The sequence below is a fragment of the Cavia porcellus genome, unplaced genomic scaffold (assembly GCF_034190915.1).
Source record: "Cavia porcellus strain 051 isolate PalLab524CR breed Dunkin Hartley unplaced genomic scaffold, mCavPor4.1 scaffold_24, whole genome shotgun sequence".
Classification (NCBI taxonomy): domain Eukaryota; kingdom Metazoa; phylum Chordata; class Mammalia; order Rodentia; family Caviidae; genus Cavia; species Cavia porcellus.
Window position 1 is genome coordinate 3,129,482 of NW_026947507.1, and position 19,773 is coordinate 3,149,254.

Genomic DNA, 19,773 nt, shown 5'->3' on the forward strand with positions numbered 1-19,773 from the left:
TTGATATGATCCTGGCCTCCAGTAAGAGAAGAAAATGCTTCATTGTTTTGGGCTCATCACAGTTCTCTTAAGTCTAGTGTAGACCAGAGGTCTTCACACATTTTGTTTTCACAACTTACTGCACTATTAAAAGTAGAAGATTCCAAGTAGCTTTTTTTGTGTGGATTACCATACAATAATCCCCTCTGTATCCACCGGGATTTCAAGACCCATAGTGGATACCTGAAAACACTGATGGTACAGAATCCTTTAAATCCTGTATTATTTTTCCTAAGCAGATGGCAAAAAAAAGGGCAGTGAGTGTTTAAATTTTAAAACTTTATTGCAGACAGACATGGCTATTAACCCCTCTCAAGACTCTACCTAACTTTGAATACGCTTATCCCATCCTTCCTCTCATTTTCTGAGCAGTTCTGGATGTCCTCTCTAAGTAACGTGATAGGATGTGATAATACAGTGAAGTGCCTACTGTGGCATCCAGTGGAAAGGAAAGCTCATAAAAATATTAGCGTGTCCTCACCCACTTCGTTTACCAGGTTAGCCGAGTCTGGCTCTCCCCAAGGTCGAATTCAGGACTTCAAGGCAACACAACAGCGCAGCTAAGGATATTCATGAAAGAGGACCTCCAGATCTGCTTCGCAAAGTACACAGAATGACGGATTAAGTGTGTTTGAAGCAAGAGGGAATGTTTGGAGAGAGGGGAAATGGCAATGAGACTTCACTGTGATAGTTCATTAGGAAATACACTTTTCCTATCCCATCTCATACCTATAATAAAGTTTAAGTTGATTATCACATAAACTTGACTTAAAGGACAAAAATTATTTCCCATCTCTGGCATTTCAGCAGGAAAATCCCAAATTACACTATCCATGATAAATCATCATAGTTAAGAATACATAAAAAACGCAAAAATTTAAGTATTGAAAGCACACTTTGTTTTCACTAGTCAAACGTCAGAATCATGGGTTTACAAAAATGCTTTGAAGATAATTCATTGTAAGTTTGATTCTATATAGACTAAAAATTTAAACAAATGCTCAGTCAAACTGCTTACCAATGAATGCCAACTTTGACAAATTACTTATTCGCGAGACCCAATTTAGTCTTCAGTTATTTCAGCACTTAAAAGGACAAAAATTTTGAGTTTTCTTAACTTATAACTCCCAGGTACAGAGCTTTCTCTCTTTCTCTCTCTCTCTCTCTCTCTCTCTCTCTCTCTCTCTCTCTCTCTCTCTCTCTGCAACATGTTATGAAACACCTTTCTCTAAATTCTATGCTGGAATTTCTTACTTAATATGACTATATCATGACTTATCTGCAAAAAACAAAACTGCATATTAGAGGAGACTATAGAAATTACAACGTCAGAAATTTACACAGACAAATCCTCATTTATTTATTCATTTAAAACTAATAACAATGTATGAAACATTAATGTAAATACCATACCTTATCTTGAAAAGCAAAACTTCAGTGAGGAGTGATGTCATTTACAGTGTACAAATCTCTTTAATATCTAACAATAAAATAAGTTAGATTCTCATAGCTACTGATATGAGAATTACAATCTGTGTAATGTCTCATTTATTTGGGACTTACGAAAAGCCAGCCTCTGTGAGAATATTTTAAATCCTTTATTATAATTGTACATACTGTTTAGTATTATGCTCAAGTTTAACATGTGCCAATTTCTTAAAAGTTAGCTACACTGTAGAGTCTGCAACCTTATAGATGGAGTTTTCAAACTGTTGTATGAAACTCACTCATGCATTTTGTATTTTAAATTTTACCCATATATGATTTCTTTAATTTTTTTTAAAGAGAATAAAACAAAACAGAGCAAAACAAATCAGAACAAAACAATGCAAGCAACACAGGACTTCATAAGACAAAAGGAAATCAGTAGTGGCTGCCATAATGTCTCTTGTTTTCTTTGAAATAGTTGTCCATACCTTCACACACATATATGATTTTTTAACAGTTGGGAAACACTGGTTTACCAAGTTATATAGATCTCTCAAATGTTTTGACATATTTTAGCATACAGTATGAAAGAGTCACATTCATCACCAGTACCACCACTCTCATAGAAAAGTCTTTGTAAGAAATCTGCAAGCTCACTGTCCAGACATTAGTTTTCTGTATTCCAGTTTTCTCTTGGGTTCAGATTTTATATTTGGCAACAGATATTGTCATTAGTTTTACTTAAGGTGACTAGCTCACTTTTTTCAATTTTGAGAAACTGCCTGTGAAGTATCTAAGGTTGTCTTCATTCTCTAAAGTAAAAATAGTGTTCTATGAAAAAAGTGACTAATTTAAATCAAAATTCAAACTTCAAAAAATAGATATTATAAGAGTTTTCTGAAGAAAACCAACATCAATATTCAGCACAAATGGTCTAGAAGTATTCTCACTTGGCTATGTAGGCTATTAAGTGGACACATACTTGAAGACTGATTGAAGAAAATTGACTTTTGCTGATTGGAACATTCATAAATGAAACTGGCGTTTGTCTTGCTTTGAGTGTGTGGTGACAAATTGGTGCCTCTATCATGATTCCTGCATGCTAAGCTAATAGCAATTTTACTGTTTTCAGTGGAAATATAAACACAGTGAAAAAGATAGTGAAAACCTTAATATTGTTATGAAAATAGTTTGATCTTGCAGACTTCTGAAAGAGTCTCAGGGATGCCACTTTGAAAACCACTGTCCCAAGTCCTGTTATACCTGAGGGCTCCTCTAACTTCAGCTTGTCAGCCATCCCTCATCCTGGTGAGCTCTAGGTCCTCTAAATTGTCTGACTGTGTACTACTTGATAGAGTGTCGTATTTTCCCTAGTTCTCTGATTGAAAATTTACTATACCTCTGGTTTAGATTTAAAAGTCTTATGTTTGGAAGGTGATTGGATCATGGGGATGGTATAATTTCTAAGGTGACTGGCTCACCTTATTTATTTTTGAGACAATATTCCCCTAAACCATGTTACTGAGGCAAAATCATACAAACAGAAGAGAAAACAAAAAATCACACTTAACTACAAAGCATGGCTTGGAGGGTTATTGGGAAAGCACTTTGCCAGAGGAACCCTTATGCCTCTCTCTTGAGAAAGCATCTCTGGAATTATTGGCAGGCTTGTTTTCTCCTCCTCCTTTTCCCTGGGAGTGACTGTGTTACTCATGCGAAGGAACATGTCTTATGCTTGCAAGGTAACCCTCCTGGGCAAGTTTCTCGTGAGGCTGGTCTACCTTGTCCTGGGAAGTGGGCCCTTCCTTAAATTCAGCCCTGAATCTCACCTTTACCTGAGAGCTGTTCCATTGCACTGATGCTCTTTCCTGCCTCCTTCATTCAAGATCTCCGGTTTTGTGTCCTTAAGTGTGAGTTACTGTAATTCTCACAAAAGTGCATTTGACCCTTTTGGCAAGTTATTTCTTTCCTGTAGCCACTTCATGCTTTTTAAAAGGTACATTCAGCAGTGCTCACAAGGCTGTCTGCAGAACACCTGTGGACAGATTGGCAATAGTCTAAATGAGCAAAGTCTCCTTGCTTTACAAACATTTATCCAAAGCCATCTAATGAGTCTCCCCCAGCTACTAAGTCATAAATTCTCTCCCCTTCTTATTAAATCATCAAATCCTTGAGGGCAAGCCTGTTGTTTCTTACTGAGTCCCTATAGTCCTGGCCCATGAATATTTTCAATGCAAGACAGTTAGAAAATTTGATTAGAGAGACTATCACACTGGTTTCTTGGTATTATCCCCAGGGACAGCTGCAGGTGGAAGGGTGGTGTGGGAAAGTGGATTTCTCTTTTGTCTCTATTTAGGAGCATCACTGCTTCTTCTCGTAGCCACCCGTTCTCTTCATGAACTTATTACGCATTCCCATTTTAGATTGGCTCCTAAAGCGTTGAAAGCCAAATACATGCTCAGTGACTGCACAGGTTTTTACTCTGAGCACCCAAAGAACAGGCAGACAAAGGGTCTCGCCGTAACTTCCAGCTTTGCAGTTCTTTTTTCCTATCTCATCTTCAGCCTTACTGTTTACTGTGTCTTGGATACATTTCATTTCCCAAAAATAGAGTCTGTATAAATTTAACTAGTTGGTCCTGCATTTCTATCACAGGGTTATTTTTCAAATTAAAACTTCTTGTAAATCATAACAAGCCTTCACTTTGGGCTCAGGAGCAGAACAGAGAAGCAACATATTTTAATAAGGAAAAGGTAAATCAAAGTCATGAGGGAGTCACATGGCTTTCACAGCTGCCCACCCTATTTCTAACAGCAGCATGCATCCTAAGGAAGGCAGGCGTAATTAGCTGGCTCATTTGGTTGACTGTATTACTCTGGAGGCAGCTGCTAAGTGTGGGGGAAGCAGTGGGAAATCACAGAGAAGTCAAGGAAAGCCAAAGAAAAGACATTCCGTTTCCTTTCTTCCATTCTTCAGAAAGCCCTCTGCTTTATAGTAAACTTGTACTCTTTAAAGCAAAGTTGGGAGAAACCATGCATCACACCTTCACCCAGTGTTTTGCTTTGTCCCCCAGTTGCACGGCCACCTTCAGGTGTCACTGGTTTCTGCAAATGTCCAATTGACGCTTTATCGTCTTAAAATGGAACTTGCTTTGTGTCTCCCTTTCTCTGCTCAAACCCTTGGTTTGAGCGTCTCTTTTTTTCCTCAAGGAATCATATTAAACCTCTCACTCCATCAGCCTGGCTGAACCTGTAACCACCAGTAGGTTTGGGAGAAAAAAAGAGAACTTTAATCAGAAGGGCTGCTTTTTACATGCTATTTAGAATCGGCAGTAAATGAAAGCAAGGAGAGAAGTATGTGTGGCCCAAACTTTAATTGTTCAAATATTTCTCTTCTACTTTCCAACTTTTGTCTAATATAAATCTCATAAAGAGAAATAAAAAGAGCTGAATTCCTAATCAATTTGTATGTTCTAGTGAGCCCTCCCATAGCTGGGACATGCTACCAGTCACCCACAATTTAAAGTTTAATTTGCTCAAGTTTCAGTCCACTATTGGGAGCTCCAAGGCAGAAACATGTTGGCAGAGGGTGTGGTGAAGCAAAGATTCTTAATTCCAGCAGGGAAATAGAACTGAGGAACTGTGCCAGAGAGGCAGGGGCCAGGGACCATGCATGATGCCTAGCGTCAGATCTCCACATAACCAGAAATGTGCTTTAGTAATCTCAAGGTGGTTCCCAAACCAATAAAGTTGACAATTAAGCTTGATTATCAGAGTAATTTCTATTATATAACATCAGTTCTTTTAATTTTGGACCAAAATTCATCCTGGTTTGTAACTATCCGTAAGGACTTCCAAGGAAGGCATAAGCACTGATAGGATAAGATAGAAAAAAGCTAGCAATGCATATTTCTGTCATTTCCCTTGGACTCTGAAGAGCCAAGGAAGGAAGCCTGCAGAAAGCTTGCCTGAAAACACCCACCATGCATTTACATTGTTTACCAAAGCAAGCACAGGCCAACAATTCCCGGCGAGAAAGAGGAAACCTTCTTCAGTTTAACTCTCAGAATATAGAGCATGAGTGTGGGGGACTGATCTAAATAGACTTAACAAGCATAACAGTCTACACTGTGCGGTAAGCATGTGGACTGCTTCAGCATTATAATGCTTGGGCTTGGTGAGGATATTTCCCAGCTAAAAGGAATCCTATGGCACAGTGCAAAGAACAGCATATTCAAAGAATTTACTTCTGGACTTTTGGTCCTTCAAAATTTGTCACTCCAAAAGTTGAATGTGTTATGTAAACCACTTATTCCTAGTGGTGTCATGAATTCCGTGGCTGAGAACAGAACTCCTCTGTTGTAAGAGCTACCAAACTAATCAAAGTATCTGAAGGCCAGGTCTTAATCACCTGTATGCCCCATTATTCCCTTTCTATAGCACGTTAGTCAGGGCTCTCCAAAGCAGCAGAATCAATAAGAGATTCTTATTGATCTACCTATGGGATTGTGCAAGTCTGAAGTCCAGAACCCAAGGTGAGAGTTGAGGCTGCAGTCATGGATCTCAATGGAGTCTGCAGGCAGAATCTTTCCTCTTCTGGGAACCAAAGACTTTTCCACTGAGACTTTACCTGATTGGATGAGAAATATTCACATTATAGAGGCCAAATCTGCTTGATTCCAAGTCTACTGATTGAATGTTGATCATATCTAAAATACAACTTCACAGCGAAATCTAGACAGATGTTCTACCAAACAGTTGGTTACCACAATAAGGCTGAGCAAACACATACAAGTAACCATCACATACAGTGTAAGGGCACAATGAGTCGATGTACTTTGATGTATTCTCCAAGATTATACACATAGCTGGTCTAACACTTCTTCACCTGAACAAAGTGGGTGTTAAATTTCATGCTTCTAACTCCAGTAGTCCAAGGCTTTAATTTAACTCTTGAGAATATAAGAGAGCCACAGTATCCTTTGGTAAGTTAAAGGGCTTTTTTTAGAAATAGTGCTAAGATAATATATAACACAGAATCAACACTGGAACTGCACACTTCAGTGGCATCAAATCCTTTTATATTTTTGTGCAGTTAACATACTACTTGTCTCCAAGAACTTTTTGGTCTTCCCAAAGTGAGATTCTGAAATTACTAAACAATAACTCTCCAATTTCCCTTAATACCAGTCCCTGGCAACTGCCATTCTACTTTTTATTTCAATGAATTTGATTACTAGGTACATGGAATCATATAGTATTTACACTTTATGTCATGCACATTTCACCTTGCATAATGGCTTCAAGGTTAATCCATATCATAATGTATGTCAGAATCTCATTAATTCCTGTCTTGGTTAATTTTCTTGTTGCTGAGACAAAATACCCAACACCAGTGTTAAAGTAGGAAAGGTTTATTTCAACTCAGTTTGTAGAGGTTTCAGTTGGATGGTGCTGTCAAGCTAATTCCAGTCAGCAGGCTAATTTAGCACCACATACTCTTAATCCCAGTATCGCACACCCTAGATCCAGCCAGCTCCAAAAATATCCCACCTGAGAGCACATGAGGCTTGGAAGGACATCTACCTGCAAACCATAACAATTCCTAAGCCTGAGTAATATGCTACTCACTATATATTTATAGCATGTTGTTATTTATGATACTAACATTGATTATACATTGCTCATAATGCATCTACTATAATATAAATGTGGGTATATAAACAATATACCCATAAGACTACCTACTTTCAACACTTTTGGAGATACAAGCAGAAATTCAACTTCTAGATCACATGACAATTCAGAATTCTGTTTACTTTTTAAGAACCATCATATTATTTTCTACAATGGTTCTACCATTTTCTGTCACCAGAACACATGGTATCTGATTTCTTCACATCCTTACCAACACTGTCTTTTATAATAGATTTTCCTAATAGGTGGAAAAGTACACATTGTGGCTTTGATTTGCATTTACCTAAAAATTAGAGATGAGTATCTTTGCTTGTGTGTATTGTGTATTTGAATATTTTCTTTAGAGGAATGTTTAGTTAAATCTTTTGCCCTTGTAAATTAGGTTTGTTGTATTATTAAATTTTATACTGAGGAGTATATCTAAAGTAGTTAGCCAGTCCACATTTCTCATTGCTGGTAACTTCTAACTGAAAGTCCATTTCTAATACATTATCATTACGATGGGATGATGATGATAATCCCTTGTGATGATGATGATGATGATGATGAAACTATATTTTTCTAGACACACTTGTAACACTCATTATGTGCTGCCACAGTTTAGATCTTAAGTGTACCCCAAGAGCCCAAGTATAAGGGCCTGATCCCCATAGCAGTGTTATTGGGAGAAGAACCTTTAAAAATAAATTATGTCATATTGGATGAAGTCCAGAGAAATTTGCCTTCTAACCTGGACAACCTTAAGAGTCATATGTATCATCTTTCATAATTCAGAATCACCTTTTCTACCAAGGGAACATTACTTCTCAAAAAAATATAATCATTTACTAAATGACATTAAAAAGAGCTCTTATTTCCTAAGATGTAAACAAACTGGTAATCAGAGACAAAATAAAGGCATAGTCTTTATTGGAGTGGGCAGAAAAAGGTTTTGAGGACAATCACATTTTGGCTGAGATCCAAAGAATAAGAAAGATCTACGTCTGAGAAAGTATTTTCAGAGTTGGTGACAAATAACATCAAGAATGAAGATGAGGAACATGGAGAAGGCACGTGGACTCCAGGAGCACCTGGACTAAGGGTAGTAACATTCACAAGGAGAACAGAAGCGGAGTGTGGAGGACGGAAGCGTGCAGCAAAACCAAAGCTCCATGTTGGACGGTTGGGCTTGTGATAACTGAGATGTCAACTGTGCATGCGTAAGTCAGGCCCTGGCAGGAAGCCAGGGTAATTTGGGCAGAGTTTAAAAATGGGCTACCTACAAAGGTGTGAGCAGAGTTTAGGAAAATCTCAGAGATGTTATTGTCCTTTGAAGCCAATAGCAACGAAGAGACATTACCATACCTGTCTCTGAAAAAGCAAGGGAAATGAGCATTAACTGGTGCAGAAATAAATTAGGGATGGAGGAGAGACAGGGATGGGGATGGGGACGGGCATAGGATGGAGGATAAAGAGTAAAGCGGGGTAATAAACTCGCTGATCTCCCATTCCTCCTGCGTTCAAGTCCTCTGTTGGAAACATCGATTGGCCAAGCCCAGCTGGAAGTGAGAGTCTCCTGATCAGTGCAAAACAGATTATGCACAAAGGCTAAAAGAAGGGCCAAGAAGGATAGAGACCAGATGAAGAAAGAACAGGACACACACAATGTGAGGCAGGTGTACGCACGTCTGGAGCTTGAAAGAGAGGAACGAGCTAGTTGGAAATAACTGATACGTGGTTGAGACTTAAAGCTGTGGAAATAGATGAGGAAACAAAAGGAGAAAGGATGGAGAGAAGGGACTGTGCACTGATGACACTGGTACTAGCGCTGAGTGACTAAACAGAAGATTTTACAAAAAAGATTAAACGGAGATCTAGAGACCGAGGAGAAACAAGATGATGTGTATCACACAGTAGAATCAGAACACCGTTTCCCAGACAGAAGGAGATGCAAAGTAACAAAAAGATCCCTTTTGGACTTTGCACTGTTATTCAGCGAGTGTGCTATGACTGTGCTTAGCACTGTGCTTGTGGTAGCTGTAAAGGTGATAGGACCTTGACTGTGAGGACAGCCCAGCGGTGACAGGGAAGCAAGATACCATGCGGTGGGGTAACTCCTCCAACAGAAATAGAGCAATTACCTTATGATAGCAGAGAAGGTATTGGAAAGACTTTCTAAGGACAGTCAGTTCAATCCATGACATATAAGTTCTCCAGATAAACAATGTTAGCCCAGAAAAAACCCTGCATTGTAAAGAAGAAGAGAATGAAACTTGTACAAGTAATATGACCTGTCACTCACTCCTTGACTTAGAACCCCAATGGGAGGACACTGTCACCCTTGGTTTCAGGTATTGATTAGACCTTTAGAGAATGAATCCATGACACATGCTTTGCTAGAATGAAAATACTACCTAATACTTTTTTGTGAAAGTAATGTTTGTGCTAGAACATTTTAACAATAAATGTAAAGAAAATTTAAAGCATCCATGACTACATTTCTAATGTTTTCTCGGTTTTTCCCTAAATGCAAGTTTTGTGCACGCACATTTGTCTATTTAAAAATATGCAATCAACAGAGAAAAGATAGGCCATATAATAAGATAAAATATTTATAAATCAAGTATGTCCAAAAAGTTAATGCTCTGAATATATAAAGAACACGGATAGCCTAACAATAACAAGAAAATAACTAACCCGCAGGGCATGGTGGTTCATGCCTGTAATCCCAGCACTTGGGAGGCTGAGGCAGGATGATCATTGCGAGTTTGAGACCAGCCTGGGCTACAAAGTGAGCTCAAGGCCAACCTGACCTGCATAGCGAGACCCTGTCACAGAAAGACCAAAAAAATAAAAAAAAAACTAACCCAAAAATAGAAGAGATTTGAATAGACATTTCTCCAAAGGAGATATACTAATAGTCCATTAGCATGTAAAAGATGTTCAATATCACTAACCATTAGGGAAATACAAATCAGAATCACAGATGATACCAACTTACACCTATTAGGATGCTACTATTAAAAAAGAAAAAGAGAAAGAAAATAACTAGTGTTGGTGAGGATGTAGAGAAATTGGAACCCCTGTGCAATGTTTATGGGAATGTAAACAATTCTGTCTCTGTAGAAAATAGCATTGTGGCTCCCCAAAACATTAAAAATGGATGTAACATATGACTTAGTGATTTCACTTCTGGATATATATCCCAAGGAATTGAAAGTAAGTATTGAAGAGACATGTGTACATCCCTATTCACAGAAGCACTATTAGCAATAGCAAAAAAAAAAAAAAAAATAAGAACCCATGTGGTGATCAATGGGTGATGGACTAAATAATAACTCAATAAACAAAATGCAGTCTGTACATACAAGGGATATCATTCAGTCTTTTAAGTGAAGAACATGTGATAAAACACAGAAGTTAGGCCAAGTGATACAAGCCAGTCACAAAAAGGGAAAACTATGTAGAGTTTCACTGATATGTAGTGCAATCAGCTTGACAGTACTCAATATTACTGAACTATACAACAAAAAATGATTAAAATAGTGAATTGTATGCTATGTGTACTTTACCAAATTTAAAATAAAAATGTTATCTTTTACTTCACTTAATAACAACAAATGAACATCTTATATCAATAATGATATTTCTGTATTTTTGATGATTAAAACTCATTCTGGTACATTATTATTTAACCCAGTTCTGGTTTGGGTACATTTATGTCTTTTACAAAATTAACATCATGAGCAAGTTGTGGTGAAGGTTGCTGTTAGTTACATCTTTGCCAACTGTGCAACTATGTCCTTAGAACAAATTCCCAGAACGGGATTTCTGGGTCAAAAGGGAGTGCGGCCTGAGACAGAGAGGGAAATGCAATCTGAAAATGGAAGCATGAAAACCAGGCTGCAGAGATTTGAGAAACTGAGGTGGAGGACGATATAAACTAGACACTGAACAAAATGTTTTTGTCTGGTGGGAGAAAATGTTATTTCCTTGTTCTATAAATTGCGCTGAGGTTCCGCAGCGCCCTGAACATAGCCTTGCTCATATTACAGGTTGCGTCTACTCTTGCCCCAGGCACTGTGATATCAAATTGAATAAGACATCTTCTCATTCCTCCAGGAAGTGAAAGATAAAGATGTTTGGATAAAATCATAAATAAAGAGTGAAGATAGACGGTATTCATATTCCTAGAAAATCTCTCTTGGGGAAGAGAGAATCAAGGAAATCAGGGAATTTAGTGCAGTGCTTTTCATGATTTGATGGAGTTGTGTCCAAGGTGTACAGAGACAGTTGGTCAGGAAAGGAGGCCTCACAAAGGAAGTGACTACATATGCCTGTAAGACTAGCTGTGTGCAACAACTCGGAGTTATTTGGACTGAGACACTGTAGGTGACACTGTAGGGTAACTCACTTCCAGTGTGGTGTCCAGTGCTCCTCACCGCCTGGTGTCTGTCTCCTTTATACTTTCCTTCCACTTGGAATCAGAGTGACCCACAGAAAAGGACAGAGATAATCGTAATGTGTCAGTTCTGAGGTCAGATTATAAAAACCACCGCAGTTTCCTTTGCACTCTTTGGGATCTTGAGAGAACAAATTTGCTGTGTTAAAAGGATAGTCAGGCAGTCTACAAAGAGAAGTGAGGTTCTCACCGAAAACCAGCATTAACTCACCTACCATGTGAATAGACCAGCTTAGAACTGGACCCTCTGCCCTAGGGCGTGGCCATAGTCTTGGCCAATGTCTACCTGTAGTCTCATGACACAGACTAAGATACCATAAGTGATTACTTCTTTTTTTAAAGCTTCTACAATATTTTAAGACAATTGACTCCTCAGCAATAGTTAATTTATTAGCCTGTGTGAATATACAGCAAAAATTTCTCAAAGCCAGTGACCAAGAGTGACCCAGAAAAGGCCTCCTGTGGAGGAATGGCAGGAGGTTATGGTGAAGGCTGCAGGAGCAGAGATACAAGCCCGCGGTGCACACTGCCCTGCCAGGCTTCCTCCTGGTCCACTGCACCAACTGTGTTCATGCTGCCCCTGGTGATGTTTGGATAAAATCATAAGAGTGAAGATAGACGGTATTCATATTCCTAGAAAATCTCTGCCCATACCTAGAAACAGAGGAATGTTCCTCAGCTCCATCAGTTTAACCTCCTTTGATATATCTTGACCTGACATTCACAGCCTCCATGGGCTGAGGAGCTGATCTGAGCACCATACTTCTGACTTGTCTTATTCGTTGCCTAAGAATTAAACTTCCTTAGCTCCTTGATCAGTGCTTGGCTTCAGTCACTGGCCCTACAATTCTGAGAAGGAAATGGACCCTGCTTGGGTCAGACATGGAAACCAAGTAGTCAAGAAATAGAAAAGGAGAAGGTGGGTCTAAAAAAAAAAGCCAAAGGAACTGTTTTTTTAAAGGAAGACATGGCCAGTTGCACCAAAGATACCATGCAAATAATGCACGAGGAATGCACGCCAGAACTGTCACCATGGCAGTCACCTGTGTCCCCTGTGGAAGGAAACCTCCTGAAGAGGCATCAATAGTGGACTCCTTGATCAACTGGCTTGTTTGGAAAAGAGAGAGAGAGAGAGAGGCCATAGTCATAAAAAGAGAAACTTGGACATTTCCAAAAGCTTTGTTTTAGCTTACAAGTGAAATATACTTCTTACCTTGAGTCATTTTATAGAATTAAAAACCAAGATATTCTTAAGGAAATACAATCAGGAATTATTAAATAAAAAAAGGTATAATGTCATTTATACAACACTACAGAAATAAACTCCATACAAAGACAGAACTGAAGGAAATGAACATACCCTCTAAGTCTAGACTCCAGAGAGTGCTGTGTTGGTCCAGAGTCAAGGAAGACCTCCATAGCAAAGTTCTTCAGCTCCACATAGATTCTTTCAGGAAACAAGCAGTTCACTGTGACATAGGCACAAAGCCATCACACTGTTTGAAAGGGAATATATTTAATATACTCAGAACAAAGGGCTTTTAAATCTAGTTCCTGCCTCTAATGCATAAGCCCACTATCATTGGCTTGGTTCACTTACTCAGTTTTGTTAGCAAGCCCTTCTTGAGCACGTAGTCTGTGCCAGGCAGTCTTATGCCAAGCACCAGCCAAGTCGCCTGGACTCTTGATTAACTGCTTGCAACAGGCAGTTGCTTTTCGGTCCGAAGCAGGTTGCTTCCATCTGCAGCTCCTGCAGTCCCTCTAAGCCTTGCAAATAAGGCTAGCGAGGTACTTGTAGGTAATCTTTAAAGCCATCAGCTAGTCTGTTTCCTAGCATAGGGCTGTCTGTAAAATATATGAGCACAGCAGGATAGTAGAGCCAGTCAGCTTCAGGAATGTCAACTGCGCATGGGCCTCAAGATAAAGAAGCTATGAGTCCCTAGGGCATGAAAATTTGCATATCAGAAACTGAAGCAACAGCCTCCAAAAACAATTTAGTTACTACCTTAATTGAATTATACAAATTGACCTTTCTGCATATCGTTATCTCTGCATTTTGCAAAGATGCTTTTCTCCCTACCTGGCCAGCCAGCTCACGTTTCTCACATCATTCCCGCCATCCTCACTGTCACTCATCTTCAAGCCACTCCCTTCTTCACACAATAATAAATTCTGGGAGGGGCCTAGGATCAGGACCTCTGTCTGCACATCCTCCCTGGGGTTGGGCTCCGGACCCCTTGGCTGCCCTTAACTTTGAACGTCTTTGGTGTCTTTACTCTCGCCATGGCGTGTCCTCTTCCACCGTATTTACTGGATCTGCACTGTGTAACTTCTGGCTCTTCCCTACGGTCCAAATGACCGTGAGAGGTCAGTGTTTTGGATCAGTTCCCGGGGACATCCATGAAGCCATGACAACACAACTAAAGATGGTCAGGAAAGAGGAGGTGCAGAGGTGCTGTAGAAAATGACCAGAATAGTGAGATAAGTGCGTTCAGATAAGGGAGTATTTTGAGAGGCTAAATGGCAATGTGTCTTTTTATAATATTTCTTATTGTAACAAAATTTTTAAATCATTTTAACATTCGCCTTATTCTTTATCACGCCTTCTATGATATGCTACATCACATTTTGTCTCACGTTCCTTGCTTGTCTTCCCCATCTCTAGATGGTCAGTGTAGAAGGATTTCCTGTCTCAAGTCCACTCCAGCCCCTAGCAGCAAGTGACCTTTAAATATCAGTTAAAGTTTTGCAAGGATAAGACCCATTTCCTGTTTTCAAAGGACTCTCAGTTCAATGGTGGAAAATGACCTTAAGCAAGTGTGACTGGTGCTGAGGACTGAGGAGGGGACAGGGGACACTGGAGCAGAGCTGTGAAGGGCGAATCCAGGCACAGGGAAGGGGAAGCGGTATCCGGCAGACACAGAAGGCCTTGGGCTTCCACATCCTGTCCGGGTGGGCATGGGGCATGGCTGTGGCCACCCTATAAAGGATGCTGAGCGGCATGGGAGCCTGGGTTTTGACCTGGGTACAGTGATTTTCCAGCTGTCCCTGGAGAAGCCTGAGGTTTCCTCCCTGCTATGCCAGCCCATGTAAGTACAGAGGAGGGCGTTCATCCACATCCCGTTGACAAGCACAGCAGCCCAGTGTTTAAACACACACACACACACACGCACACGCACACACACACACACACACACACACGTACATGCACACGCACACGCACGCACACAGTGGAAGAAGGAAGAGAGGAAGTTAGCTTTTCCTAGTCGAGCTTCCATTACACTGTTTAAAGTCCTCAGGCTCCAGATAACAGCGGTGGGGCTGCAGGTCTGGGAGTCCCCGGGCCGGGCGGGGGAGGAGAGCAGTTTCTTATCTGCCCAGCAACAGAGAAATCCACGTGCTGGAGAAGCCTGCTACGCCTCACTCAGCAATACCTGTCTCTGAAAAATAACCAAAGTGCCACGTTTCCGTTTTCTACGCATGACTAGTAAATTACAACTAAGGTCAGGTCAGAAACCCTCAGATGAACCCACGCTAAATGATGTCCTTCAAGAGTCCCCGCGGGCTCAGGTCCCTGGACCTCCCGCAGGCTCAGGCTACGTGACCGCGGGCGCGCGCTCCGCCCCGCCCCTCCCCACCCCGCCCCGCCCAGGGCGCAGCTTCCTCGGGCTCCGCCCCCCGCCCCGCCCCGCCCCGCCCAGGGCGCTGCTCCCTCGGGCTCCGCCCCCTGCCCTGCCCCGCCCCTCCCCCGCCCCGCCCCCACGCTGGCCCAAGGGGTCTTTGGCTTTCATCGGTGAGCAGGCTTCCTTCCCTGTCTCCAGCCAAAACGTGCGAATTCACCACTCTCTTTGGAGCTCAGATTTAAGAATTTGTTGTGGCCACGTGGATGTTGCATTCCTGCTCTTCAAAAATTAATGAGACTCATCTGTAAAGTGGCACGAGTTCCTTGGGATCAAAGTGTTGACTTATTTTTGTTATCTATTATTTATGTATCTACTAAAAAGACAGGTTTTAAAGCAGTGCTTACTGTGATATAAAAAGAATTGCAGCATTCCCACATTGCGCAAAAATCACTTTAAACAGACTGGAATCAGAGTCATCATTTCAGTGTTGCAGATGACAAAATTCACGTCGTTTCCTATGTTGTTAATTATCCCTATTACTGAAGGTAATCCGTTTTGCATGAAGAAACAATTTGTTAGAGAAAAAGATCTGAGAAAGTTTCTTTTTAGGTAACTTTCAAGGAACACTCCATACCTAACCTCCAACAAAAAGAAAAGGCAAAAGCGATGCTATCTTCTAGGTCAGGACAATAAACAGAATTTTCTGTTTTCTTTCCTTTTTTGTACGCAGTGACACTTGAGAGTTTCTCACCAGCAGGTTTCTGACCCCTGCCTGAAAATTATCTGATTGACATCAGCCTAAACAAGGGTGGGGCGCACTGGGGGTGGCTGGCCTGTTCTTTAGAGTGCTGCTACCCCGACAAGTGGAGGCTATAGATTTTATTTGTGCTTGTTTTTCTTTTCTTTTCTTTTTCAGTAAAATTGCAAGATAGCTGCGATTCCTAAACATTTCAAAAAAGGTAGAAAAGGATGAAATTTGATCATCTGTCTGAGGCTTGGATATCTCCAGAGTCAGAGGTCCAGCTGCTCTCCTATCCAGAGCGTGGATGGAGGGGTTGGGGAATCTCGCCTGCAACCCCTGTTTGCTGTGCCTTTACCCTGCGCTGGAGATTTGCAGATTTCCCTTCACCCTCTTCCACAGACTTGATGTTTCAGGCAACAACAGAGCATGTAAACAAGAGTGACCTCATAAAGCTGTAATGGAGCTGAAGGGTCCCTATTACTCAGGGAAAAGGTAGGGGACATGATGTCACAACATAATGCATTATACTGTGTTCGTTGTGATGCTGCTTGTAAACAAACCTAGTGCCCTGCTGAGGGTATGGAAGTATACATGTACAACCATCGCAGTATGTTACACTTGATAATGATAGTAAACAACTGTTACTAGTTTATGTATTTACTATAATTTTTATTCACATGTTGTATTGTGCTCTTTGTACTTACAAAAACAAAAGTATGTGGTGGCCCACACATGAAATCCCAGCACTCTGGGAGGCTGAAGCAGGAGGATCATAAATTCAAACCCATACTGGGGTTACTCACTGATGTGGTGAGTCCCTCTCAAAACAAAACAATAATCAAAGCTTGGGTCATAGCCCAGTGAGAAGGCGGGGCTCAGTCTCTACTACCACAGGCACACACCAAAAAAAGAAACAAAAAGAAGAGGAAGAGGAAGAAAGATCAGTTCATGGTAAAACAGTATGTCTTGTTACACTGCACGCTGCAGCAGCCTAGCATATCTTTGGTTGCAGGAAGAGTCCCACTCGGTGACTGTGTGGGTTTGTGTAAGTACACGCTGTTATGTTCCCACACGGAAGAGCCAGTCTAGTGACACACACCTCGGATATAGCCACATTGTTAAGCAGCACATGACTGTACATGAGGCTTAGGAAAACTGCCTCGAGTAAAACACCTAAGAAGCCACAGGCTAGCTTTTGAGCCCAGTTCTCTAGTCTCTGCCTTCAACATGCTACCTTTATAGACTGCGCAGATATTCTCAGGCACCATCACCGTGTACCCCTGGGATGGCAGAGACTTTTGGAGAATGATACTGTGGATCTCTCTAAGTAACCACCAGCTGATGTCCAAGCAGTGCAATTTGTTGAAAAGAGGGTATGTGGCCCAAAGAAACTGGCAAATAATGGCTCATGAGCCTATTCAGCTCATTACTAGTTTTAGTGACTAGTGAGTTAACATTGGTTTTAACATTTTTAAATGACTGAAGGGAGTGGGAGGATAAAATACAAATACTCTTTCCTGATGTTATATGCTCTTTGTTTCAAGTGACATAGAGTTTTATTAGAACACAGCCATGCTCGTGTATGTGTCCAGCCGCCTTCTCACTGAAGCTGCATAGCTGAATTCAATTCTTTCTTCCTAGTCAAAGTCATTGGTCTAACAAAGTCACCCTGAATACTGACTTAGCAAATCCTGAACTATGGCTCCTAGTATCCTATGAAATTTTGGTCACAGTTTTATCAGCTGATCAATACATAAACTTATTTTATGTTTGTTGCTGTTTGAAGATACCTTGTTAAATGTGTATTGTTGATTCATTAACTTGGAACTGCTGGCCAGCAGCGCTGTAAACTCACACCCCAATGAAGCTTCCGTAAACGCAAGCGTTTTATCTACCAAGCACATCGTAATTCTCTTAGACTTAGAAACATAAGATGCTATTTTAGTACTATGCTTGGAGACTGTTTTGAACAACAAAATTTAACAAAAAACAGGATAATGAAAGAAAACAAAAAAGGAACTAAATAGTCCCTGAAAGGACTACTTCTTTACACTATAAGAGTTGAAATAAGATCCAGCACTGCACTGTTAAACTTCAGCTAGAAATGTGGCTCTCAGGTGACTTGCATTTCTTTCCTTGTCCTACACGTGTTGAAAGACATCTTGAGGATTCATTTGGAGATTACAGGTAAGTTTTAGTAGGCAGCCTAATTTGAAATTACAGAACCCATAAATAATGAGAAATGGCTATGTAGTGGAATACAAAATCTAAAATATTTATGATGTATCCCTTTATTTTAAAAAAATGCTAATCCCTGTTATCTAGTATGTTCAGACTCCTTTCAAAGAGGGTGAAACAGGCATAACAAGACTTGCTGTTTCATAACAGTGTCCAAAGTACAGGGAGCTCATAAGGGAAAACAAACGCAAATCATTTGCTGGGATCAGGAAGCGGGAGCTCAGATAATGGATGTGTTTGGAAGGTATCTCCAGACTGCAGGGTAAATCAGTTTCCTCCCTTTAAAGATTTTGTCTTCTGTTATTCATTCAACAGGTATTTCCTCCCCTACACTCCAATTTTATTTCATTTTATTTTTTACTCCAATTTTAAATTCTAGCTCTTGGATAGTTTTATTGAGATGTAAGGTGTAAAGAGGGTCCCGGGAAGAAGTCTGTCTCACCTGTGATGTGGATGGTCGTCTCTGAGACTGAATGTTTTAAACACTTTCTGTGTTGGTTATGACACCATAATATCCAGAAAGGATTTGGTGCAAGTTATAACCAAAGCAGAAGCAAAAATTAGGAGAAGAAAGACTAGCAGGATAGGCGGGCAAGGTCTGAGAAATAACACAACACGACTGACAGACCATAGGGACCGTAAGACTGGTAGGTTTTGAATTTGATTCTGAGGTGCCCATATCAAAAAACTGTGTGTATGTTTGTGGGCTGTGCAGTGAGAAGGGGATAAAGTCAGTTATGGGAACAAACTGAGGACAGAAAGACTTTCTGAAGCCCAACAAGTCCTTTTTGACAAGAAATTTCTTAAGAGTGTTCTTACAGGGCAGAAGTGCCCCAGGCCCACAACCTGAGCAGATCCAAACCACACGGTGACTTACACACTGCCTGCCCTGGCTCCTGGAGCCTCTTGGATGCAAATGCAATTTCGTGCTTTCATTTAGAACCTAGTAAGTGTCTAGAATTTACTAGGAAAAGTGTCTAGAATTCACTGTTTTGATGTCTGACCAGTGGGGAAAAAAGTGAAAGTACTAAGAACAGAAGATGGAATGGATAATTTCCACCTGGCCATCTCATGGAATTCTTTCTTGCCCCGTCTCTGGTGACACTGGAAGGCCTCTGTTCCAATGTGAGAAACATGGTGCTTCGTGCGATTCCTGGAGGGACAGTCCATGGACCGTGGAAAGGCTTGGCTTCTGTGAGGGAAGGCTCTGAATGCAATGCTAGGAACTGTTTCAGGACAAACAAGTCAGAGCTTTATTCTAGAAGTGTTTCCATCCTAGAAAATTTTCAAAGCTCATGTCCTTCACCCCATGAAAAAATTCCAGCAAGGCCTACACTTGTTTCCCCTAAGTCCTCAGCGTAGGGCGTATCTGAAGTCCTTTATGTGTATAAGTGACATGGTTCTTTCACCTGGAAGCAGAGACTCAAACAGATGAAGCAAACTAGAGACCTAGAATTCTGGTCCCACTTGATTTTCCCATTAACTGTGCTATCAACCCTAACAACTAGGGCTTACCACTCTCAAAAGTATAGCCATGGGTGGAATACTAGATGGGGTGGAATGCTG

The 19,773-nt window shown here is 40.7% G+C and overlaps 1 long non-coding RNA gene across 2 annotated transcripts; it reads right to left on the reverse strand.

Annotated features, from left to right (window-relative positions):
• Window positions 1–334: 334 nt before the first annotated feature.
• On the reverse strand, window positions 335–13,929 carry LOC134472647 (uncharacterized). 2 transcript variants are annotated; one of them, XR_010042543.1, is made up of 5 exons: window positions 13,205–13,929; window positions 12,965–13,100; window positions 5,965–6,096; window positions 4,511–4,716; window positions 335–3,502 (listed from the first exon to the last, which is right to left on the reverse strand). It is a non-coding gene; the product is annotated as an uncharacterized LOC134472647 (long non-coding RNA). The 2 variants fall into 2 exon arrangements; XR_010042542.1 differs by lacking the exon at window positions 4,511–4,716 and having other exon boundaries at window positions 336–3,502.
• Between the last annotated feature and the right edge of the window lie 5,844 nt (window positions 13,930–19,773).